Genomic DNA, 27,646 nt, shown 5'->3' with positions numbered 1-27,646 from the left:
CACTCAGTCGCGTCCGACTCTTAGCAACCCCATGGACTGCAGCCTGCCAGGCACCTCCGTCCATGGGATTTTCCAGGCAAGAGTACTGGAGTGGGTTGCCATTGCCTTCTCCGGTAGCTGATGTCAAAAATGAGACTGGTGATTCCTCTTAAAATGTGATTCATCTTTTGAGTTCAGTTTTTTTTTTTTTTTAAAAAGTAGTACTGGGGAAACTTTTAAACAGAAAACTTTGTGTGTACACTTTATTATACAGTGAACCAGACATAAATATATACAAGAAACAATGAATTCTAAAACAATAGAGACCTGATACCAACTTCTTTCTTACTAGTGAACACTGTTAGCCTGATGGTTTTAAACCTTGAGGGGTGAGTGGTGAAAGGGAATACAAACCATGCTGAGACAGAGATAAAAATTCATCCTGGACAGATGTAGCTTTGAGCACACACACAGTTTTGTACACAATATCAGGCAGCTTATGGACCCTTGAAGGCCACTCATAGACTGTAATTTAAGACCCCCTGATGTGTGTTCATTGTCCCACATCTGTTGCTCTTCTGTTGGCCCGTCCGAGTTGCTTAAATGTACCCAAGACTCCCTGACTCCTAACTCCCACAATATGCTCACATATTTCAGCATCTAAGACACAGTTGTTGAGACTCCAAAAAAATTTATGTGATATCTTACAATAGATGCTTAGATACTATGTCAAGAAACATGACAGAACATAAGTGTACAAGACTAAGCAATTTTTAGTTATCCTGAGTTAAGAGTAGACAACATTTTTTTTTCTCAATTTAGGACGATTATATTGGTTTTTTGAATGGCAGCTACTTCTGCCTGTCAATGATATAAATATTTAAGAATGACTAGACTGGTTTAATCTATCCCTTAAAAACTTAACGTATAGATTTAAATAGCACAGAATATCATCAAAACCCTCTACAGTGAACCATAAAGAGCATCAGGAATAGGTACACTACTTGAGAGATTAGAGAACACACTGATGTGTGCTGTTTTTGTCAAGTTGATATCATTGTATGTGAGTTCTTAATATTTTGGGAGGTGCTTATTTAAATAATTATAATTCAGACCCATGAATAAAAAATCTCCCTCACCAACCTTTTTTCACTTGCTTTATCTAAATAAATATACAGAAATAAAAATACAGCTTTTCTCCCTGGAAAGTTTTGAGTGTGGTCATAATATAGTCATGAAACCACCAGTCAATGTTTCACATTCTTTTAGACTTGATTATATTATCACTTATTATGTAAAACTTTCCTTGCCTTGGCAAATGGTCACTCTGCCTTCTGTGTTCCTATAGCACTTTGAACAGACTGTGCAGCATGTATTGGAATTATGGGCCTGCTTTTCCCAGTAGATTGCAACCTTAGTCTCATCCATCTGTGTAACCCCAGCTCTAAGCACAGTGCTTAGAATAGATGCTCAAAAAATGTGTGCTTAATGAATGGGAGAATGGGCGAATGTCCACAAGAAGGACCAAAAGAAAACAGTCATAGCAGGTAGCCAAATGAAGCACTGAAATGTCTCTGCTGGGAATTAAAATTCACTCTTGGTGATATTCCTTGGCAATATTAACTTAGTGATTATAAATAGGGGCACAGGAGCTAGATGGTAAGTTTCAGAAGCTAGATGGTGAGTTACACTATCAACCATTCTGTAGTGTCCAACTCTTTGTGACCCCATGGACTGTATGGTCCGTGGTTTTCTCCAGGCCAGAATACTGGAGTGGGTAGCCTTTCCCTTCTCCAGGGGAATCTTTCCAACCCAGGAATTGAACCCAGGTCTCCCACATTGCAAGCAGATTCTTTACCAGCTGAGCCACCAAGGAAGCCCATGCTTCAATTTATTTATCTGAAAATGGTTGTAAAAATATATCTACCTCATACATTGTGTTGATTATGTTACAAGTTTGACTAAGTGAATCAGTATTTGTAGAGTGCTGACCTGTAAGACTGTGTGGATCACAATAAACTGTGGAAAATTCTGAAAGAGATGGGACTACCAGACCACCTGATCTGCTTCTTGAGAAATTTGTATGCAGGTCAGGAAGCAACAGTTAGAACTGGACATGGAACAACAGACTGGTTCCAAATAGAAAAAGGAGTACGTCAAGGCTGTATATTTTCACCCTGCTTATTTAACTTATATGCAGAGTACATCATGAGAAACGCTGGACTGGAAGAAGCACAAGCTGGAATCAAGATTGCCGGGAGAAATATCAATAACCTCAGATATGCAGATGACACCACCCTTATGGCAGAAAGTGAAGAGGAGCTAAAAAGCCTCTTGATGAAAGTGAAAGTGGAGAGTGAAAAAGTTGGCTTAAAGCTCAACATTCAGAAAATGAAGATCATGGCATCCGGTCCCATCACTTCATGGGAAATAGATGGGGAAACAGTGGAAACAGTGTCAGACTTTATTTTTCTGGGCTCCAAAATCACTGCAGATGGTGACTGCAGCCATGAAATTAAAAGACATTTACTCCTTGGAAGGAAAGTTATGACCAACCTAGATAGCATATTCAAAAGCAGAGACATTACTTTGCCAACAAAGGTTTGTCTAGTCAAGGCTATGGTTTTTCCTGTGGTCATGTATGGATGTGAGAGTTGGACTGTGAAGAAGGCTGAGTGCCGAAGAATTTATGCTTTTGAACTGTGGTGTTGGAGAAGACTCTTGGGAGTCCCTTGGACTGCAGGGAGATCCAATCAGTCCATTCTGAAGGAGATCAGCGCTGGAATTTCTTTGGAAGGAATGATGCTAAAGCTGAAACTCCAGTACTTTGGCCACCTCATGTGAAGATTTGACTCATTGGAAAAGACTCTGATGCTGGGAGGGATTTGGGGCCGGAGGAGAAGGGGACGACAGAGGATGAGATGGCTGGATGGAATCACTGACTCGATGGACGTGAGTCTGGGTGAACTCCGGGAGTTGGTGATGGACAGGGGGGCCTGGCATGCTACGATTCATGGGGTCGCAAAAAGTCGGACACACTGAGCGACTGAACTGAACTGACATGTAAGAAGTACTATGTGTGTTCTTTGTTATTATTATTATTTCTATGTATAATATATTTTTAATGAAATGGAATGAACAGACAGTTCACATGTCCTGTTTCACTTCCCCTAATTCTCTGGATGCACTGGGATCATGTGGATAAGGAAAGTTAGACCAAAAACCATACTGACAGAGTTGAAATGTAAATAATCATGTATCTCTTCCCTAATTTTGCCTTTAATCAAAATTTTTATAAACAGATGATGAAAATCAGTTAAGTAAAGCCATCCTCTTCTTATTGGAAAATTTTATTTATAATAATTCCAACAGTCTGTGATTCAAATGAAATAATTTCTGGTTTGGAAAGGAAACATTTGGATGGAAACAGTCCTTCCTCCTTTTCCAGGTCCTAGTTGCTCCAGGGTTATAAGTCAAGTGGTAGACAGGGTGCTGAAGTCTTCCAGACTCCTAGTCACCTGTCAAGTACAGTCTGGCAGAAGAGTCCCAGAGGGGACACTGTAGTCAGGACACCATTGCTTAAAGCATTGTGCCCCTGGTGCCAAGTGTGCTGGCTTTGTTCCCAAGTGAGTGGTCTGGCTTGGGAAGCTGAATGATCTGGCTAAATGAACACTGGGTTTAATTAGGAGAGTTAGATGTCAACCCAGACTTCAAAATCATTGCTTTAAACCTTTAGGTGTCAAAAGTTTTCCATTCATCCTTTGCCTGATATGTTGTTCATCGCTGTTGGTTTGGTTTGGTTTTAGTGGCTAAGTCCTGGCCAACTCTTTTGTGACCCCGTGGACTATAGCCCACCAGACTCCTCTGTCCATGGGATTTCCCAAGCAAGAATACTGGACTGGGTTGCCATTTCCTTCTCCGGGGGATCTTCCTGACCCAGAGATCAAGTGCTTGTCTTCGGCATTGGCAAGTGAATTCTTTACCCCTGAGACACTGAGGAAGCCCTGATGTGTTATTAAATGGCATAAATTAATAAATTTTTGTTGTGCACATTATAAGGATACTGTACAAAATACCATGGATATAAATTCTGACTTCAAAGGGAAGTGATGAAAGTGGCTGGGTAGAAAACTACTGTCTTTAACTCTTTACTTGATTGCAGAGACACACAAGAAACAGTCCTCAGTTCCCACTCCCGACCCTTGATACCCACATTCTTTAATGCCCACAGAAGTGTAACAAGATGACTGTTACATGGCACATCTTTGCTAAATGTATAACCAGGAACCTCAGTCACCCTGTCTAGAGTCCATAGGAGTGACAGTGTTCTCAGAGAGGTCCAGTGAGTACGCATGCACAAAGTTGATCTCATAAATTATGGTGAGCGTGTTCTCATTAAATATTTTTATGAAGTAAATTTTCTTGGGGATCAGTGTGGAAATATATGCTCTTTCTCAAGGAATAAGGCTAGAAACCTGACATTCAATTCCATGCCACAAATTCATCATTTCTTTAAAAGAATTTTCAGGGAAGAGGGTCTAACTAAATCTAAATTTGCCAGGTATGCTGGGTTCAATGCAAACATGTTCTTTTTGGGCTTCCCTGGTGGCTCAGTCAGTAAAGAATCCACCTGCAATGCACGAGACCCAGGTTTGATCCCTGGGTCAGGAAGATCCCCTGTAGAAGGAAATGGCAACTCACCCCACTGTTCTTGTCTGGAGAATCCCATGGACAGAGGAGCCTGGCAGACTACAGTCCCTGGGGTCACAAGAGTCAGACACAACTTAGTTCCTAAACCACCACCACCACTATACTGGGTTCAGTGCAAACACATTGTTTGGTTAGTTCTTCACTTTCCATTCATCCCTGTAAAATAATTGCAACATTAGTTACCTTTCTGTCTCTATAAATGTGTCTTAAAGTCTTCATGGGCCTATGTACTGGGATGTGAACACAAAGGTCCAAAGTAAAATTCCCAGCCTTCTGCTAAAGAAAAGAAGTATAGTTATTATTGTATGTAGATTAAAGTATATAATAACTGGATTAGCCTTTTTAGGCAATTACAGTGTGAACATGATTTATAATCTTTGATTCCTTTACCATAACTCACCAAGAACTCTCATAAGCAAATATGAGAGACAAATGAACATAATCATCTCTAAATCCATTTTAATCTGCTTGACAAGTATCTATGGGATCAACCCATTCTAAGATGTGCACAAATTAGTAGAAGAATGATTAGTATTATAAATTAATTGTTTGTAGTAATTATCTTCTAATAAAATCACATCTGTTACTAAACAATCAAGAATTTTTATAGATCCCCTTAGCTGGAAGCAAAATTCTGTTAGTAATTTTATACTTTAATTGCAGCAGTGAGGTATAGGCTCTCACTGAAGCCATCAAATGATTAACTTTCGCAGTGTACAGACTGGGCCCTTTTTTGCAGCTGTCTGGTGGCTCCACTTTAGCTTCTGATCCGTCTATAGCTATAACAAGTGCCTCTACCCTCCCATCCTGTGAGCCCACAAGGGGTAGACATTGCCATACGTTGTAAGTAACTTTGAAGTGTCCCTGCTACTTAGCGGTATTAACGTCCTCTGTTTTGTATTGAAATGCCTGTTCATCCTGACATTAAAAAAATTTTTAAAGCCATGGAAAACTCTATTAAAAAGTACATAAGCAAATGCCTTTGTAATTAAAACCACCAACAAAGAAAATCTTCAATTCCTTCCCCAAGTGGAGCTGAGTACTCTAGAGATTCCCTTCAATTTTATTTCACACTTAAGTAAACCTGCCTCCTAAATTTGCCAATTTCTTAATAGTGATCTTGCTTTGAATTCCCAAGGATGTCGAGAAAATTTAGTTCATTCATTGATAGTGCTCCAATAATGCATTTTGTTAAGTTCAGAGGAAAAAGAAAAAAAAAATTAACTCTGATTGCTTCTGGAAGGAATCTTTTAAGCTGAAAAATGAGAGGAGTTAAAAAGTTCTATAAATCCATGAATCCTAACATACTTGTGATCCTGAGCAAAAGTGATTTGCAAAGCAGAGCTCCCAGTCTGTCTTAACTTTGCAGGCTTTCACAGAGGAAGCTACAGATAAAGCCTATTGTAATAATACAAACAGATGCCATGGAGACAGTTATCTTTGTCTTATGCATGCATTTTAAAAATGAGTGCTTTTCATTATCTCCTCCATGTAAAAGCCAAATTCACTGTCTAATTAAGATACATTAAGAAGTAAGATTTAAAAAGTAAATATCATTTTCTAGTAAAAGTATCAGCCATGTTCAGGGATATTAGTCATTCAACAGAAACTTTATGAACCACAACTTTTTGTCAGGCATATGTGTAAAACATGAATAAGTCATTTTTCCTATCCTCCTAGTACTTACAGTCTTGAGAGTTTGATTTTGTGTGTGTGTTGTTTTGTGTTTCGTGGGATTTTTTTTTTGGCAACAGTGAACAAGTATGTATCAATAAAGCCTGCTACAAAGTAAAATAAACAATGATAGGATTATGAAGGTCATGAAGAGGCTGAGCTGTAAAAAAGGAAGGTGTGAAAAAGGGAAATTATTAGCAAGGAATGCATTCTTTCAGGGAATGTCACCCTCTAAAGGGGAACAGAGTATCCTTACCAGTGCTGACTAGGTAATTCCAGGTTGATGGGTTAAAGGTTATATTCCTGGCAGGGGAGGGAGGGCGAGACTGCGATTAGGTATTAAGTTTTGGTTTGTGACGTGAGATTTAGCACAAGTGACTCCATTTGGAGCCTGCTGTCTCACTTTTAACATGGTTTAAGTTTTCAAAGGAATTTAAATTTCCACCAGGCTCTGCTTTGGCAAACAGGTTCATTGTGTGTTTGTGCTATCAGAAAAAGTTAAGTATTCATGACTTTTAAGAAGTCAATGGATGGGATCATTTCTTTGTATCAATGTTAGTAGTAATTATAGACCTAATGGAACATATGGATCATGTGTTGGCCTTCTGATCAGAATTTAAAAGTTGAGAATCATTGCAATATCTCTTGAATGCACTCCCACCGCTTGACTGCTTCAAGAACTACTGTTTTCCATCTGTGTCATATTCCTTTTTCAAAAGGATAAAGTCAAAAAGACAAGAGATCAACCCATTCCATAGCTATAAATAGTCTTGGGTTTCATGACATCACTATAAAGTATCATTAGAAGTTATTTATTCTGAGGTTAAACATAATCAGCCAAGGAAAGAATTAAAGCAAAAGTCTAGTTTAGAGGCTGGCAAACTTTTTCTGTAAAGGGTCAGCTAGGGAATATTTTAGAATATGTGCACCACACAAGTTTAACTATTGAACTCTGCCATTGAAGTACAAAAACAGCCAGAGACAAAATGTCAATTAACACATGACTGTGCTTCTATAAAACTTTACAGATGGACACAAACATTTAAATTTCATGCAGTGTACATATGTCATTGATTCTTTTTTTTTTTAATTTTTTAACTGGAGGAAAATTGCTTTACAATGTTGTATTGTTTTTTCTGTATTGTATTTGCATATAATAATGCAAATAAGTCATAATTATGCATATATCACCTCACTCTTGAATCCTCCGTCCCTTACCCCCATGCCACCCCTCCAGGTCATCACAGAGTACCAGACAGGGCTTCTTGTACTGTACCAAAATTCTCACTAGCTATCTGTTTTACACATGGCAGTGTATATATGCCAATGCTACTTTCTCTGTTTGTCCCAGCCCTTCCTTCCCCCAGTGTCTACAAGTCCATTCTCCATATCTGCATCTCGATTTCTTCCTTGCAAATACACTCATCAATACCATTTTTCTAGATTCCATATGTATACATTAATATATTGTTTTATGAGTTCTTGTTTCCTTCTAACTTACTTCATTCTGTTTAACAGGCTCTAGGTTCATCCACCTCACTAGAACTGACTCAAATTTACTTTTTATGGCTGAGTAATACTCCATTGTATCTATGTACCACATCTTCTTTATCCATTGATTCTTTTTCACCATTTTAGAATATAAAAACTATTCTTGTCTCATGTACTATACAGAAGCAGCCAGTGAGCTGGGTCTGGCCTGCAGGCAGTAGTTTGCCTCCCACCATGGGCAGTTCCCCTTCCTCTCTATCAACAAGTGTTCTTTGCCTCTCCCTGGACTTTTTCCAGGCAACTACTATTCTTTGGTTACCAACAGTACATATTTGACAGGTATAAGGGAGCATATAAGATGGGCACCATTACCAGGTATTGTTTTGCTTGAGATTATTTCGGAAATACATATTTTTTTCTCCAACTGATTATGTATTTGCGTTAGAGAAAGAAACACTCTCTTCCTTCGCCACCCTCCCCAGATCCCAGTACCTCTCTGTCTGACCCTAACTCTATCTCTATTTCTCTAATTTAAATCCCCTTATTTGGTTAGATATTTTAACTCAAAAATTTCTTTTGGAACTGACTTCCTCAGAAGTGAGGTTAAAAGTTAAGAAATAAATTTTGCTTATGAAAATGTGAACAATCACTTCCTAATATTTACAGTGAAATTACAAGCTTGTTCCTTAAGAAGCAAGCAGTTGGTTTTAGCAGTCATTATGCAGAACAGAAATGAGGCATCAATTTGCTAATTCCTATTTCCTACTCTAACATCAGTTAGAATTCAATTTCTGGCTAGAGCATATGAATAATTAAAAGGGTTGAAGTTTCATGATTTGCATTATGTCTGGATGGGCTAAGATGTATTCACTTAAGTTCTTTATAAAAAAATAGTTTCAGGGACTTCTACTAAAAGTCTTGAGATTTTCACAACTGGAAATGTATAAGGTTTACTAGGATTTCTACGATATGTAATAAAACTTCATAATAACTTTTAAATCATTGAGGGTTGCATCTATGTTTATATTTTCCTGGCCATGTCAATTAATAAAAGAATTATAGTGCTTAGTTTAGCAGATATTATAAAAATATTGAGATGTTATTTTGAACATGAGATCTACTTCTATGACAGTAAAATTTCTTATGAGGTAATTTGATTTTTTTTTCATGTTAATTATAGGGTACTTTGATTTACTTCAACGACCCAAGTAAATTCTTGGTTCTTGGTTCTTTCTTTCTTTCTTAATTAATGCTACTCAAATTAGGACTTCACACAGTAATTTGAAGTGTTTGTTCTTAACACATATACCCCCACCACCAAATGTTTGTGTATCTTCCAATGCAGGAATGTTTTCTATTTATTTTTATTTTCTTATTTATTTCTGGCCATGCTGTGTGGCTTCTGGGATCTTCCCAACTAGGGATCGAACCTGGGGCCCCAGCAGTGGCAGCACCAAGTCCTAACCACTGGACCACAAGAGAATTCCCTCTATTGACTTTTATTCCAGGTTTTGGGTAAAGGATGGAAGTTAAGATCTAGTATTTCACTGAAATGTTTCCAAGGCTTTTTAATACCTAAATTATTGTTATTTTTGTGAATGTTTTATTTAAAATGAAAATTTAAAACTGCAACAGTAGTTTGACATCTGTTTTCACCTCTGCCCTTACCCTAGCAATATCATTTTGTGCTGTTTTCCAGTGGTTAGTTCCAGCTAAGGTCAATACCAATTATTGGTTGGACAAGCATATCAGATAAAAATAATTAGCTTAAAAATATTCTATCTACCCTGTTTTTTGGGGGGTGGGGGCGGGGGGAACACCAAAATTCTCTTTTCAGGAGCTCATGCTTCTTCCATTTCAGGGCTAGAGATGAAAGAACAAAACTGAAATAATTCTAGCCCTTTCCTGTTTTGTAAACTGCCCTCCTTCCTTATGCCTTGTGATATAAGATGCCTTATTCCATTGGTCAATTGTGGACCTGAGAAAGGAATGCTTTTGGAATAAGGAAACAATTCCTGTCAAAGAATGGATCAGCATAATTTTAGAGCAGTTAAGAAAAAATAAAAAGTTAAGCTATATTGGGGAACTGATGAAAATTTAATATGCTTGACATATATCAACTCTTTATTTTCTTTTATACTGATTTTTTCAAAGGGCAATGAAGATCTGTTGAAAAGCATTAAGACCAACCAGTTTTCTATGACATAGTTAAAAATATTTTAAAGTTTATTCTCATTTTGAACAACAACTGATTCAGGAAGTTTCTGTGATTATACTCTCCATTACTGTATGGAAAATTTCAAGTACCACACTAAAAGTGCCAAATTTCCCACTGAAGAATTAACTAAATGGTATATAGTATTTCTTACAAAATGTATTTTGACTATTTTATATGTATCTATCTCTTGTGTCAAAAATCACTTTAAGGAATAATAACCAATTTGACTTAATTGGGCACACTACTGAAGTATATTAATTTTTTTCATTTAAAAGAGGCAAATTATATGAGATGTATTGTTTATTCCAGGAAGTAGGTCTGTAATTGTTAACAGTATGTTAAATATTTTATAGTGTCTTAATGCTTTTATTTAAGCAAAAGGAATTATGTATAAACTGGCTGCTTGTTCCATAAGATTGCAAGGAAGAAAGTTATCGTTTCTAATCTGTTTTCAAGGTGTAATGTTGTCCTTCAGTCACTGAGTCACCTCTGACTCTTTATGACCCCATGAACTGCAGGATGCCAGGTTTCTCTTTCCTTCACTATCTCCCTGAGCTTGCTCAAACTCATGTCCATTGAAGTCAGTGATGCCATCCAACTATCTCATCCTCTGTCGCCCCCTTCTCCTTTTGCCCTCAATCTTTCCCAGCATCTGGATCTTTTCCAGTGAGTCAGCTCTTCACATCAAAGTGACCAAAGTTTTCTAGCTTCAGCTTCAGCATCAGTCCTTCCAATGAATATTCAAGGTTAATTTCCTTTAGGATTGACTGGTTTGATCTTCTTGCTGTCCAAGGGACTCTCAAGAGTCTTCTCAAGCACCACAGTTCAAAAGCATCAGTTCACGATGCTCATCCTTCTTTGTGGTACAACTCACATCCATACATGACTACTGGAAAAACCATGGCTTTCACTATATGGACCTTTGTTGGCAGAATGATGTCTCTGGTTTTTAATACACTGTCCAGATTTGTCATAGCTATCCTTCCAATAAGTAAGCATCTTTTAATTTCATGGCTGCAGTCACTTGTCCCCATTGATTTTGGAGCCCAGGAAAATGAAATCTGACACTTTTCCACATTTTCCCCATCTGCTTGCCATGAAGTGATAGGACTGATGCCATGATCTTGGTTTTTTGAATGTTGAGTTTTAAGCCAGCTTTTTCACTCTCCTCTTTCACCTTCATTAAGAGGTTCTTTAGTTCCCATTCATTTTCTGCCATTAAAGTGGTATCATCTACATATCTGAGGTTGTTGATTTTTTTCCTGGCAATCTTGATTCCAGCTTGTTTTTCATCCAACCCAGCATTTTGCATGATGTACTCTGCATATAATTTAAATAAGCAGGGTGCAATATACAGCCTTGGTGTACTCCTTTCCCAATTTTAAACCAGTCAGTTTTTCCATGTAACTGTTTCTGCTTGTCCTGCATACAGGTTTCTCAGGTGGTAGGTAATGTGATCTGGTATTACCATCTTTTTAAGAATATTCCACAGTTTGTTGTGATCCACATAGTTAAAGACAGACTCTTTTTTTTGGAATTCCCTTGCTTTTTCTACAATCCAGCATATGCTGGCAATTTGATCTCTGATTCCTCTGCCTTTTTGAAATCTAGCTGTACATCTGAAAGTTCTTGGTTCATGTACTGCTGAAGCATAGCTTGAAGGATTTTGAACATAATCTTGCTGACCTATGAAATGAGTGCAGTTGTACAGTCATTTGAACATTCTTTGACATTGCCTTTCTTTGGGATTGGATTGATAACTTACTGCTGAATTTTCCGAATTTGCTGGCAAAATGGCTGCAGCACTTTAACAGCGTCAGCTTTAGATCTGAAATAGCTCATCTGGAATTTCATCACATCCACTAGTTTTGTTTGTAGCAATGCTTCAGGTGTATACCATGGATTTAAAAGATCAACGCTTTATTTTATACTGGTAGCTACTTCTTTAGTCTTCTTGTTTAGCTTCTGTGATCACTTCAACTGCTAAAAAGAACTTCCCGGTAAGGTTGTTGTTGAGATAAATTAGAGGAACTGTCTGGTATGTTATAAACCATTTTTGCCCTACAAGGCATTTTGCAAACCTGTGTACAGTAGTTCCCCCTTGTCTGTAGGGGATATGGTCCAAAATCTCTGGTGGATGCCTGAAAAAGCATATAGTATCCAATTCTATAGGGTTGATTCTTGAACACTGTGGGAGTCAGGGGCACTGGCCTCCAAGAAGTCCAAAATCCTACAATTTTACAGTCAGTCCTTCATATCCATCGTTCCACTTCTGTGGACTCAACCAACTGCATGATTCATGGATTGTTTTGTACTATGTTATATATTTAAGGGGAAAAAAATCTGATTGTAAGAGGACCAACACAGTTCAAACCAATGTTAAGGGTCCACTTGTATGTAATTTTTTTGTATGTTTCCCTATACATACCTATGATAAAATTTAGTGCGTAAATTAGGCACAGTAAAAAACAAACAACAGTAACTAATAATCAAATAGAACCATTATAGCAATATACTCTAACAGAAGTTATGTGAATATGGCCTCTCTCTTTCAAAATGACTTATCATACAAATTTAATGCCTTTTCCATCTTAACCGAGCACTTGTCATATACACTGGCTGTGACTTTTGTAATTTGGGGTGTGACAGCAGAACTAGCACAAACCTCTTTTCTTCTCTCCCTTGAGGTATGACAGCAAAACTGGCACAATGTCACAGATAGAAGATTCATTCTTACCGTGATAGATGGGAGATAATACATCAGTGAAAGTTGCTCAGTCATGTCTGACTCTTTGCGACCCTATGGATTATACAGTCCATGGAATTCTCCAGGCCAGAGTACTGCAGTAGGTATGCTATGTTATGTTATGCTAAGTCGCTTCAGTCGTGTCCGACTCTGTGTGACCCCATAGACGACAGCCCACCAGGCTCCGTCGTCCCTGGGATTCTCCAGGCATGAATACTGGAGTGGGTTGCCATTTCCTTCTCCAGTGCATGAAAAGAGAAAAGTGAAAGTGAAGTCGCCTTTCCCTTCTCCAGGGCATCTTCCCCACCCAGGGATCGAATCCAAATCTCCTGCCCTGCAGGCGGATTCTTTACCAGCTGAGCCACAAAGGAAGCCCAGGAATACTGGAGTGGGTAGCCTATCTCTTCTTCAGGGAATTTTCCTGACCCTGGAATTGAACCCAGGTCTCCTGCATCGTAGGCAGATTCTTTACCAACTGAGCTATCAGGAAAGCCCATAGGTCTTAGCAACCTCAGCATACAATTTCTTTTTCTTTCCTTAAGTCAAAAACTTTCACCTTTTTACTTAAAGGAAATGCTTTACAGCTTCTCTTTGCAATATCTGAATGTCTAACATCATTACTCTTTGTGCTTTGGGGCCATTAAGTAAAATAAGGGTGAGCTGAACACAAGTACTGTGATGCTGTGACAGTGGACCCGATAACCAAGGTGGCTGGCTACTAAGGGACTGATGGGAGAGATATGCTAGTCAAAGATGATTTAATGTTCCAGGCAGGATGGAGTGGGACTGCATGAGATTTCATCACTGCTACTCAGAGCATCACTCAACTTAAAGCTTATGAATTGTTTATTTCTGGAATTTTCCACGAAATATTTTCTGACGTAAGTGGATCATGGGTTACTGAAAATGCTTAAAGTGAAACAGTGTAGCTCCAGGGAGGTGGGTGGATACTATTGCATTTTCTTTACCTGGTAAACTTTGTCTTTACCCTGCTGCTGCTGCTAAGTCGCTTCAGTTGTGTCCGACTCTGTGCGACCCCATAGATGGCAGCCCACCAGCCTCCCCCGTCCCTGGGATTCTCCAGGCAAGAACACTGGAGTGGGTTGCCATTTCCCTCTCCAATGCATGAAAGTGAAAAGTGAAAGTGAAGTCGCTCAGTCCTGTCCGACTCTTCACGACCCCATGAACTGCAGCCTACCAGGCTCCTCCGTCCATGGGATTTTCCAGGCAAGAGTACTGGAGTGGGGTGCCATTGCCTTCTCCTGTCTTTACCCTAGCCATCTAATAACTCTCGTGTTAAAACTCCATTTTCCTTTCAAATTCCTGAAAGAGTGTTTTTTGGAATAGAAGCCAAGGCTTTGTTTGCTGTTTCCTTCCCCTGAGGTAGCTCGTTCACACTCTTATTTTTACTGAAATAATAGTGTGCAAACACAAGGATTTCTGTCATTTTTATGGAAACTACCAGAAGACAGTTCAATTTGTTCACCGTGATGGCAGTGTTAGGCGAGAGACATTTATTAATTCCTGTGAATGAATCAGTTTTACTGCTACACAAAATGTGAATTTGAGAAGGATGAATAATTACTTCTTGAGCTGATATTGTTCCAACTACATAGTATATAGTTCAAAATGTATCTATATTTTTTAAAAATAATGCATAATTAGTAAATATAGCTTTATGTCCTCAAGTAATCCCTAATGTGTTTTACCACTTCACACAACATTGCATATAATTCTGTCTAAAAAATGTTTGCCCAGCAAAACTGACATGAGTGCCAGTCCATCTTCCTTACTCTCCTATCTAATTCTTTTCCTCCTTAACCACTATCTACCTCACTAGTAAAAACCTGGGTTAGACACTTGAACTCAAGCAAGTTCAAAGTAGTACAAGTTAAATTCATTTTGAACTCAGTGAGTAGCTTTATTTTAAGCTTTGAGAAGAAAAACTAGTGTGTATTTTCATAGAAGCAATCTTTTTCCTCCTTTTATACTCAAATCTTTGAAATGATATTCGTAAAAATTCTACTATCTGTGGCACCAGATTGCATTTCAAATGATGATAGTTGATGTTAGCTGATACTTCCATAATGTTCCTCACACTGTACCAAGAACTGTCCAAAGTACCATAGATGTGTCAACTCATTTAATCCACACAGCAACCCTAAGAGGTAGGTACAAGTATAACTGCTGTTTTACAGATGAGGAAACTTGGGACACAAAGAGGTCAAGCAACATGCTCAAGGGCACAGAGCTAATATAGTTGATAGCAGAGCTGGGATTTCAACCCAGCTTCTTCAAGATCATTCTGCCTTTCTAATATCATTAGCATTCAGTTTTGTCCAGCCCCTACTGAGATTTCAAGATGCAATTTTGGCTGAACAAACAAATGTGAATATTAAACACATAGACTGAAATTTATGTCTGTTGCACTTTGGTACAAAATTAGATATGGTGGATTTCACTACAGCTTACTGAAAGATATTAAAAGGGAAAGATGGGGTAACAGTAATATTGAATATGCATTATGAGCCACGATTGTCCAGTAAGGGGGAAATTTTTCAGGTTTGTAGAAAAGGGAGGATGAAGCCAAGAAAGGTTAGTTAATAAATGTACTGAGTAACTGTGTCCTGCTCCAAAGCTTCTCTGCTCTGAAACTAGACTGAGTAACTGTGTCCTGCTCCAAAGTTTCTCTGCTCTGAAACTAGACCTTCCTCAGTGTCAACCAGAGAAGCCTAACAGCTATGTATCTATGGGGGCCAACCTGCAGGCCACCAGTTTGTAACTTGGTTTTAAATAATTGATACTGTTTTCATACAATCACTGCGTACCATGGTATTACTTGCCTATTTGGAGCTTCCTCTTTTACAAAAAAATGCATAAGTCAATATTTATAACATCCTTTCTCAGAGAACATTTTCTAATACCTACTATGTATCCAGTACCATTTTAAGCTATTTACATAAATTTACTTTTTATCCTTCATAACACTTCTATACAGTCAGCCATACCATTAGGTTCATCTCACAAATAAGGGTACAGAAGAGGAAAGGGCCTTGTCGGTGGCATAGTTGGCATTTAGATCTGAACAAGCTTCATAGTCTAATCTCTTAAAAATGATTCTTTGCTAAGTGTTAGAATCAAGAGTACTAAAATTAACTAACTGACACATGGTCCTACATTATCCAACTGAGTTCTTGGGCCCATCTGTCCTCCCCATGAGGCTTATATGTACCTGCCACTCTATACCTGGAAAGATGCTCAGAGCAAACACAAAGGAAAAGTTAGGAAGTGTTAAAAGTAACAACCTGGGATCTCTGCTGATGAAATCCATGCCAGAAAGCTCAATTATAACAATATCAAGCTCAATTATAACAATATCCTTTAAAAATGTTAGTAATTGAATTATCTTGTGAGATATACACAAGGACCTAAATTATAATCCATGATGCTGTATAATGAAGAATGCTTTGCAGTGCCGCTAGTATGCATAAACAGTGGTTTTTAACAACCACAAAGAAAATAGTTTTCTTTACAAATATATAGGTGTCTTATATGTATTACTAGATAAAATTTAAAGGAGAAACCTTCTCTCTTAATAGGTCCGATGCTTACTTGGTTTAGCTGCAGTTTTACTACTAAGTGTCAATCAGAAAGCAAACACTGGGGATGATTAGGGTGGAGTTAGAGGTGAGGTGGGGAGAAGGCAATGGCACCCCACTCCAGTACTCTTGCCAGGAAAATCCCATGGATGGAGAGGCCTGGTGGGCTTCAGTCCAGGGGCTCGCTAGGAGTCGGACATGACTGAGTGACTTCACTTTCACTTTTCACTTTCATGCATTGGAGAAGGAAATGGCAACCCACTCCAGTGTTCTTGCCTGGAGAATCCCAGGGACGGGGGAGGCTGGTGGGCTGCTGTCTATGGGGTCGCACAGAGTCGCACGCGACTGAAGCGACTTAGCAGCAGCAGAGGTGAGGTGACAGCAGCAGGATAGGTGGTCAGTGCATAGGGGAAAAGGGGGCAATCTGGTGAAATACCCATGACCTTTGTTAACAGAATATGTAGACTATAAAACTCCACCTGCGATATGAAGTTAAAAATACAAATATTGAATATGCACATGTGCGTGCACATGCTCAGGTGTGTCCGACTCTTTGTGACCCCATGAACTGTAGCCTGCCAGGCTCCTCTGCCCATGGGATTTCCATGGCAAGAATACTTAAGTGGGTTGCCATTTCCTACTCTAGGGTAATCTTCCCAACCCAAGGATCCAACTCATGTTTCCTAAGTCTCCTGCATTTGGCAGGCAGATTCTTTCCCAGTGAGCCACCTGTGGAGCCCCTGAATATGCAGCTGAACAAGGACCAAAGGGTAATGTAGTTTTTAAGCAACGCATTGAGGGTGTGAGTATAAGTAACTGTTTTGCTTTCTGCGATAAAGGACAGAAATGGTATGGACCTAACAGAAGCAGAAGATATTAAGAGATGGCAAGAATACACAGAAGAACTGTACAAAAAGATCTTCATGACCCAGATAATCACGATGGTGTGATCACTGACCTAGAGCCAGACATCCTAGAATGTGAAGTCAAGTGGGCCTTAGAAAGCATCAATATGAACAAAGCTAGTGGAGGTGATGGAATTCCAGTTGAGCTATTTCAAATCCTGAAAGGTGATGATGTGAAAGTGCTGCACTCAATATGCCAGCAAATTTGGAAAACTCAGCAGTGGCCACAGGACTGGAAAAGGTCAGTTTTCATTCCAATCCCAAAGAAAGGCAATGCCAAAGAATGCTCACCTACTGCACAATTGCACTCATCTCACACGCTAGTAAAGTAATGCTCAAAATTCTCCAAGCCAGGCTTCAGCAATATGTGAACCATGAACTTCCTGGTGTTCAAGCTGGTTTTAGAAAAGGCAGAGGAACAAGAGATCAAATTGCCAACATGCACTGGATCATGGAAAAACAAGAGAGTTCCAGAAAAACATCTATTTCTGCTTTATTGACTATGCCAAAGCCTTTGACTGTGTGGATCACAATAAAGTGTGGAAAATTCTGAAAGAGATGGGAATACCAGACCACCTGATCTGCCTCTTGAGAAATTTGTATGCAGGTCAGGAAGCAACAGTTAGAACTGGACATGAAACAACAGACTGGTTCCAAATAGGAAAAGGAGTACGTCAAGGCTGTATATTGTCACCCTGTTTATTTAACTTATATGCAGAGTACATCATGAGAAACGCTGGACTGGAAGAAACACAAGCTGGAATCAAGATTGCCGGGAGAAATATCAGTAACCTCAGATATGCAGATGACACCACCCTTATGGCAGAAAGTGAAGAGGAGCTAAAAAGCCTCTTGATGAAAGTGAAAGTGGAGAGTGAAAAAGTTGGCTTAAAGCTCAACATTCAGAAAACGAAGATCATGGCATTTGGTCCCATCACTACATGGCAAATAGATGGGGAAACAGTGGAAATAGTGTCAGACTTTATTTTTCTGGGCTTCAAAATCACTGCAGATGGTGACTGCAGCCATGAAATTAAAAGACACTTGCTCCTTGGAAGGAAAGTTATGACCAACCTAGATAGCATATTCAAAAGCAGAGACATTACTTTGCCAACAAAGGTTTGTCTAGTCAAGGCTATGATTTTTCCTGTGGTCATGTATGGATGTGAGATTTGGACTGTGAAGAAGGCTCAGTGCTGAAGAATTGATGCTTTTGAGCTGTGGTGTTGGAGAAGACTCTTTAGAGTCCCTTGGACTGCAAGGACATCCAACCAGTCCATTCTGAAGGAGATCAGCCCTGGGATTTCTTTGGAAGGAATGATGCTAAAGCTGAAACTCCAGTACTTTGGCCACCTCATGCGAAGAGTTGACTCACTGGAAAAGACTCTGATGCTGGGAGGGATTAGGGGCAAGAGGAGAAAGGTAAGACAGAGGATGAGATGGCTGGATGGCATCACTGACTCGATGGACGTGAGTCTGAGTGAACTCTGGGTGTTGGTGATGGACAGGGGGGCCTGGCGTCATGCTATTCATGGGGTCGCAAAGAGTCGGACACGACTGAGCGACTGATCTGATCTGATCTGATTTCAGTACTATCTGTAATGAACTATTTAAAAAGAAGGGAAAGAAACATATTAAAGATCAAAAAATTTGGAAGTGAAATAAATATACTGCAAGTAAAACAAATAATATATAGAATACTATTTTGTGGAAATTAAAGAATACACATATCTTTCATAGTAGTCTTTAATATATATATATATCAATCATTGTATATCAATATGTATATCAATGTATGTACATCATACATTGGTTCTAGTGAATTACCTATCTAGAAATTGGTTCAAGGTGATTATTCTTTGTGTATTTGTATTGTAGTGTATAGTTTGGTATATACTTTTTTAAGTCTAGCTGAGTTCTCAGACATAACTGATGTCAAAGACATCAAGTTACAAGTTACTTTTTTCTAAGTAACTTCAACACATTTCAAACTGTATACTTTTAATATTATCCATATACTACTGGTACTACTGTAGAAATATTTTCTAGTGTATGTATATTAGTTAAGGTAAAGCCTGCTGCTGAGGCAGATGAATTTAATGGTTTAGCACAATAGGAGTTTCTGTCTCACTTATATCAGAGTTCAGTGGGAGTAATCTTGGTTGGGTACCTCTTCTCCAAGCAGTGATTCAGGGTCCCAGAGCTCTATCTTGTGATTGTAGTGTCATCAGTTTGACACCCAGACTCGCTTTGGGGGCCATATTCACTCCAACCAGCCGTTCACCTGTAGGGGGTTGTTCATGAACTGACAGGATCTGGAAATAGAATGCATTCTTTTGCCCAATTCTGATGGATAGAACTCAGCAACAGGACCATACCTAACTAAAGGGAGGTTTGGAAACATGGTGTAGCTGAGTGTTTGTTAAGGAAGAAGAACAGAATTTAGTGAGCACATAGTCTCTGCCATTGACCCTCTTGGTAACCATATTTCTATTTCACTTTTCTCCCCTATGTGCAACATTCTCATCCCCTTCCCATGAGAAATTTTGAACTATTAGAGCCAACAGTCATTAGTAAAAATTCCAGTGATCTGTAACTATAAATTAAGTTTTATAATTTAGCAGAAACAAAGTGGAGGAGGGAGGAGCCTGATTCAAGCTACCCATTACAAAAACCACAGTTACAGCTACAAAAGTTAACGAAAACTGCAAAAAATATCACCTTCTCAATAAAATGAATTTTCAACATTGCCTATACTTATAAAATTATTATATATCTTTTCTTTTCCAGATTCTTTTCTATTATAGGTTATTATAGGATATTAAATATAGTTCCCTGTGCTATACAGAAGGCCCTTGTTGTTTTTTTATGTATAATAGTGTGTATCTGTTAATCCAAATTCCTAATATATTATCTCTCCTCTTACCCTTTTGGTAACTATCAGTTTGTTCTCTATGTCTGTGAGTCTATTTCTGTTTTGTAAATAAGTTCATTTGTATCACTTTTTTAGATTTCAAATATGAGTGATATCATTTGGTATTTGTCTTTCTCTGACTTTACTTAGTATGATAATCTCTAGATCCACCCATGTTGCTGCAAATGACATTATTTCATTAGATTTTTTTTTCGTGGCTGAGTAATATTCCATTGTGTTTGTGTGTGTGTGTGTGTGCATGCATGCCACATCTTCTTTATCAATTCATCTGTTAATAGACGTTTAGGTTGCTTCCATGTCTTGGCTATTGTAAATAGTGCTGCTATGAACACTGGGGTACATGTATCTTTTTGAATGATAGTTTTCTCTGAATATGTGCCAAGGAGTGGGATTGCTGGATCATATGGTTACCCTGCTTTTTGTGTTTTAAGGAGCCTCCATACTGTTTTCCACAGTAACTGTACCAATTTACATTCTTAGCAAGTGTAAGAGGGTTCCCTTTCCTCCATACCCTCTCCACCATTTGTTACTTCTAGAGTTTTTGATGATGGCCATTCTGACTATCGTGAGGTGATACTTCTTTGTAATTTTGATTTGCATTCCTTGGAAGGAAAGTCATGACCAACCTAAATAGCATATTCAAAAGCAGAGACATTAATTTGCCAACAAAGGTCTGTCTAGTCAAGGCTATGGTTTTTCCTGTGGTCATGTATGGATGTGAGAGTTGGACTGTGAAGAAGGCTGAGTGCTGAAGAATTGATGCTTTTGAACTGTGGTGTTGGAGAAGACTCTTGAGAGTCCCTTGAACTGCAAGGAGATCCAAGCAGTCCATTCTGAAGATCAGCCCTGGGATTTCTTTGGAAGGACTGATGCTAAAGCTGAAACTCCAGTACTCTGGCCACCTCATGTGAAGAGTTGACTCATTGGAAAAGACTCTGATGCTGGGAGGGATTGGGGGCAGGAGGAAAAGGGGATGACAGAGGATGAGATGGCTGGATGGCAAACTGACTCAATGGACATGAGTTTGAGTGAACTCCCGGAGATGGTGATGGACAGGGAGGCCTGGCATGCTGCAATTCATGGGGTCGCAAAGAGTTGGACACGACTGAGCGACTGAACTGAACTGAACTAAACTGAATAATTAGTGACATGAGCATTTTTTCATATGCCTGTTGGCCATCTGTTGTAAACTCTTTTAGAGAAACTTCCATTCATTTATTAGTCTCCTTTAGGTTGAACTTTAAACTGTCAATTTGCTTTCAGAAAGCAAAACTTCATGCCTTGTTTCAGCCGCCACACCCTCCACCACCCTGAAGCTTAGGTTTGGGAGAAGACAACATTAAAAATACTGTAAAAGGAGGGAATTACAATGATATCCTTTAGACTTTTTGTTCATTAATATGTACTTTTGTTATACTTTCATAAATATTTAGAGAGTGCATTTCTTTAGCTTAGAAAAAGGAAGAGAGTTCCAGAAAAACATCTATTTTTGCTTTATTGAATATGCCAAAGCCTTTGACTGTGTGGATCACAATAAATTGTGGAAAATTCTGAAAGAGATGGGAATCCCAGACCACCTTATCTGCCTCTTGAGAAACCTATATGCAGATCAGGAAGCAACAGTTAGAACTGGACATGAAACAACAGACTGGTTCCAAATAGGAAAAGGACTACGTCAAGGCTATATATTATCACAGTGTTTATTTAACTTATATGCAGAGTACATCATGAGAAACGCTGGGCTGGAGGAAGCTCAAGCTGGAATCAAGATAGCTGGTAGAAATATCAATAACCTCAGAGATGCAGGTGACACCACCCTTATGGCAGAAAGTGAAGAGCAACTCAAAAGCCTCTTGATGAAAGTGAAAGTGGAGAGTGAAAAAGTTGGCTTAAAGCTCAACATTCAGAAAATGAAGATCATGGCATCTGGTCCCATCACTTCATGGGAAATAGATGGGGAAACAGTGGAAACAGTGTCAGACTTTACTTTTTTGGGCTCCAAAATCACTGCAGATGGTGACTGCAGCCATGAAATTAAAAGACACTTACTCCTTGGAAGGAAAGTTATGACCAACCTAGATAGCATATTCAAAGGCAGAGACATTACTTTGCCAACAAAGGTTTGTCTAGTCAAGGCTATGGTTTTTCCTGTGGTCATGTATGGATGTGAGAGTTGGACTGTGAAGAAGGCTGAGCGCCGAAGAATTGATGCTTTTGAACTGTGGTGTTGGAGAAGACTTTTGAGAGTCCCTTGGACTGCAAGGAGACCCAGCCAGTCCATCCTAAAGGATATCAGTTCTGGGTGTTCACAGGAGGGACTGATGTTGAAGCTGAAACTCCAATACTTTGGCCACCTGATGCGAAGAACTGACTCATTTGAAAAGACCCTGATGCTGAGAAAGATTGAGGGCAGGAGGACAAGGGGATGACAGAGGATGAGATGGTTGGATGGCATCACCGACTCAATGGACATGGGTTTGAGTGGACTCTGGGAGTTGGTGATGGATCCAGTACTCTCGCATGGAAAATTCCATGGACGGAGGAGCCTGGTAGGTTGCAGTTCATGGGGTCACTGGGAGTCGGACATGACTGAGTGACTTTACTTTCACTTTTCACCTTCATGCATTGGAGAAGGAAATGGCAACCCACTCCAGTGTTCTTGCCTGGAGAATCCCAGGGACGGGGAGCCTGGTGGGCTGACGTCTATGGGGTTGCACAGAGTCGGACACGACTGACGCGACTTAGCAGCAGCAGCAGGGAAGCCTGGCGTGCTGCGGTTGATGGGGTCGCAAAGAGTCGGACATGACTGAGTGACTGGACTGAACTTAGCTTAGAAATAAAGGTCAAAAGTGAAAGTTGCTCAGTCACATCTGTCTTTTTGCATTCCCTTGGACTGTAGCCTGCCAGGCTCCTCTGTCCATGGAATTCTCCAGGCCAGAATACTGGAATGGGTAGCCTTTCCCTACTCCAGGGGATCTTCCCAACCTAGGGCTCAAAGCCAGGTCTCCTGCATTGCAGGCAGATTCTTTACCATCTGAGTCACCAGGGAAACCTGAAATAAAGGTTACTGGATATCAAATACATTTTTCTTTAAAAAAATTTTTATTTCACTACTGAAAAGGCAAGGCAAAAAAGTTACAAATTTATTAGAATGTTGCATTCATTTCTATGTGGGAGAATAAAGTAGTCAAAGACACCTCACAAGCTCTCCAGGTCACTAAACAGAAAGATAATGTAGCTCGCAGATACTATATTACCCTGAGGCCAGGGATCCCAGTGACTGAATTCACAGTTCAGTTCTCTGATCCTTGATAAAGTAGTAGGTTCAGAAATTTGCTGTTCAGTTGTTCCTTAAGGAAATAAATACAGATTAAAGTTAAGAGTTTTTCTACAACAAAAGATCCAGTGTTTATGTTTGAAAATGAAGTGCTCTGAGTTGTCAGAATAACAATGCTTACAAATAGTTTTTATCTCATAGAGTTGCAGACAAGTAGAATACAGTCCAGCATAGAAAATGCCTGTATCCGTTATCACGGGGTGCCAGACATTCAGCCTAGATGGTGTAAAAATTCAAAGTTTAAGAATTAATGAGACCATGGGATAAAAATAAGCAAAAAAGATCAACAAATACATAAATGTTACAAGGAATTTGGGCATTCATTGTGATTTTCTAGCATAGACCATGAGTTAAGGAGAGACTAAAATGAGCTGGAAAGGCCAGTCATGAAAAGCGTCACGGAAGAACATGAACCTGAGAGAGGGGTTGAAGGTGGCCTTTTCCAATATAGTCAAAAAGCAAACATACGAAACCCACAGGATCTTGTTTTATTTATTCAACAAAAATTGACTGAGTGACTACTATGTACCCAACACCACCATGGCACTGAGGATAGAGACTGGTGTTGAAGTCAGAAATTACAGGCCTATTCAATACAGCTTTTACGTTTTAGAGAGCTTGGATTCAGTATTCAAATGCTGGCTACATTATTTTTTACTTGTGTGGCCTTAGAAAAGTTTTATTGTCATTTTAAGCTCAGGTTTTCCTCATCTCTAAATCTAAAACATAAAGGCTCACTGGCAGTGCTATTCTGAAGAGTAAATGAGAAAATTTATCTCTGCTGTCAAACAGTGCCTGGTGTATAGGTAGAAAGAGCTCTGAAAACAAGAGTTGCTTTCCCCTTGGTTGGAGCTTACATTTAGTGGAATAGAAAAAGATTTATTGGATACTTGGTTGGGAGACAATCTGTGAATAGATTTCAGTGCCGGTCTGGGGGTTTGGGCAAGTTCTGTAAATTGTGGAGAGTCCTGCCCAGGGTAATATCATGATCACTGTGAGTGTGTAACAAGTGGACTAGGTCAGAGGTGCAAGGTGGCTAACTGGGTAGTTTTTTAAAGCTTAATATCCTAGATGGCTGGATGGCATCACTGACTCGATGGATGTGAGTCTGAGTGAACTCTGGGAGATGGTGATGGACAGGGAGGCCTGACATGCTGCGATTCATGGGGTCGCAAAGAATTGGATATGACTGAGCAACTGAACTGAACTGAACTGATCCTAGAATAAATGATATTGTGGTCCCCTGTGTTTAGGTAAATGTGGGGAGTTCATAAGAAAATGCATGTTATAAATTTATGGAATATATAACAGCATCTGTAGGAGTTTATAAACTGTTAAAATGTTTCCTTTTACCCAGTCCTTCATTATCCTACACATCCCCTCTTATAGAGGGCCTCAGATGCCTGGAAGTCTTAAATGTTTTCAGATATTTCATACCTTAAACAAAATAATTGGATGACCAAAGAGGATTGCTGTCTTTGAGCTAATTACATTAAAGCTCTGTGGCAAGCACTTCTTCAGCTTGATGTCCGGATATGCATGGGAGTGCCTTAATTGGTGAGATTATAATAAGGATAGGCATTCGCTCAGCAGATAATAACTGCATGCTCAGTACTTAGACATTTGTGCAAGTTCTTTAGGAGTAAGATAGGCTGACTGCTTTGTTCAGTATATTGATACTTGTGGATCCCAAGTGAAATGGAGATTTCAACACCATTACTGCCTTGTTTATATTGAGGAGCTGTGCAAAATGACATGATCTGATTACTGCTCCGGCTTTGTGTACTGAGCTGTCAAGACAGCCAAGCCCTTATACCTTTAATACAAAAGTTATGTCAAAAGACAAGGCATTTGATTTGCTCTTTCATATTGTTACATCTCTGATGGCAACTGGGGGAATCAGTTTGTAACTTTCAGTGTATAGAAATGACACCAAAATCAATCAAAAGGAGAAAAAAAAAAAAAAACAAAACACTGCTGATTTTGCAAATTCTTTCCTGGTTACTGTGGCCTGCAGATGGATTTTTATATGAATAGTGCATGTGAGTGGAAACACTATTATGTATTTGATATGTAAAGTCTTGGAGATAAAAGATTTTAAAAGCAAATCATAGGCACCTATTCTCAAGAGATACAGAATCTCAGTGGAGGGAGAGAGATGTACATATAAGATTATGTGGCAGAAGTTAACTTGAGATGTATATGAGAGAGAGAGGAAGAAAGTAAAGGGAGGGACCAGACATTTGAGTTGGGCTTGAAGGATGCATGGGAGTTTGATATTGGAGTGGTTGGGTGGAGGGGGCACAGTATCTCTAGGCAAAAGGGCAAGCCTGAGCACAAGCACAGAGAAATGAAAAAGTGGAAGGTATCACGAGCCATGGAGGGCAAGGTAGAGTGGCACTTGGGAGTGGGTGTGATGGGACTAAAACAAGAAAGCTGAGATAGTCCCAGAATGCAAACAGTCTTATTTCTGGAGCTAAGAAATGTGTGCATCCAGTAAATGAACCATATGGACAGCAGCTTGAGAATTCGTGTATGTGCATGCACCTTAGTACACATTATATGAAACATAAGTAATTTTATTTAACAGCAAACATTTAGATGGACCTAAATCAAATTTATCAATGCATTCTTATCTTGATTGACTCATGTGGCAGGAACAACAGGTTTTCATGTGAACTAACCTGCAGTAATCTTCCACTCAAAAATAGGTTTTTTCCCCCTCTCTTTTTGAAAGGATGAGAATAACATTTGAGAAAGCAATAAGCTTTTATTTTTCATTTCTCATGCCTCCTTTGATGAAGGTTTATGCTGGAGTGTGAAATTCTCATAGGGAAAGGGGAAGGAGGTGAATTTTACTATGTAGTAAATCAAGGGAGTATGTTAGCCTTATGATTTTTATACAAATGTACCATATTGATGTTCAAGGAAGAGGCTACCAATCAAGAAAAAACTGAATACAAATATATTGTTTAGTGAGCAGAGGAAAACTGTACTTCTAAAGCAGAAGGAAACAAAGTAAACAGATGACCTAACAGTCCTTGGGGAAGGAGTCTTAGAAGTGAGAATGCTTGGGGACTGGATGATCTTTATCCCAGAAATCCTGGACACAGGATAGAGGCCATTGCTGATTAACTGAGTTTTGGAAGCATCCCTGTTGATACGATGTCACACAAATTGATTTAAAACCCATTCTAGGTATTATGTGCTCCATGTTTGGGGAAGAGAACAGTCTCTTCCTTTCTGGAATTTGCAAAATAGGTCCTTTTTTGTTTGGTGGACATGTGTACAAAAAAAGCATGGTAGTATAAAAATAGCAATTTTTCACATTTACTGTATGTCAAGTACGGTGCCTATTATTTTGTATACATTATTTAATTTTACATCGATTTTAAGAGGTAAGTATCATTTATTATCTGTCAGTCAGTTCAGTCACTCAGTCGTGTCCAACTCTTTGTGACCCCATGAATTGCAGCATGTCAGGCCTCCCTGACCATCACCAACTCCCGGAGTTCACTCAAACTCATGTCCATCGAGTTGGTGATGCCATCCAGCCATCTCATCCTCTGTCGTCCCCTTCTCCTCCTGCTCCCAATCCCTCCCAGCATCAGAGTCTTTTCTAATGAGTCAACTCTTCCCATGAGGTGGCCAAAGTATTGGAGTCTCACCTTTAGCATCAGTCCTTCCAAAGAACACCCAGGACTGATCTCCTTTAGAATGGACTGGTTGGATCTCCTTGTAGTCCAAGGGACTCTCAAAAGTCTTCTCCAACACCACAGTTCAAACGCATCAATTGTTTGGTGCTCAGCTTTCTTCACAGTCCAACTCTCACATCCATACATGACCACTGGAAAAACCATAGCCTTGACTAGACGAACCTTTGCTGGTAAAGTAATATCCCTGCTTTTGAATATGCTATCTAGGTTGGACATAACTTTTCTTCCAAAGAGTAAGCGTGTTTTAATTTCATGGCTGCAGTCACCATCTGAAGTGATTTTGGAGCTCCCAAAAATAAAGTCTGACACTGTTTCCACTGTTTCCGCATCTATTTG

Source organism: Bos javanicus, chromosome 8, assembly GCF_032452875.1.
Source record: "Bos javanicus breed banteng chromosome 8, ARS-OSU_banteng_1.0, whole genome shotgun sequence".
Lineage (NCBI taxonomy): Eukaryota > Metazoa > Chordata > Mammalia > Artiodactyla > Bovidae > Bos > Bos javanicus.
Note: the sequence above shows the minus strand (reverse complement) of the source record.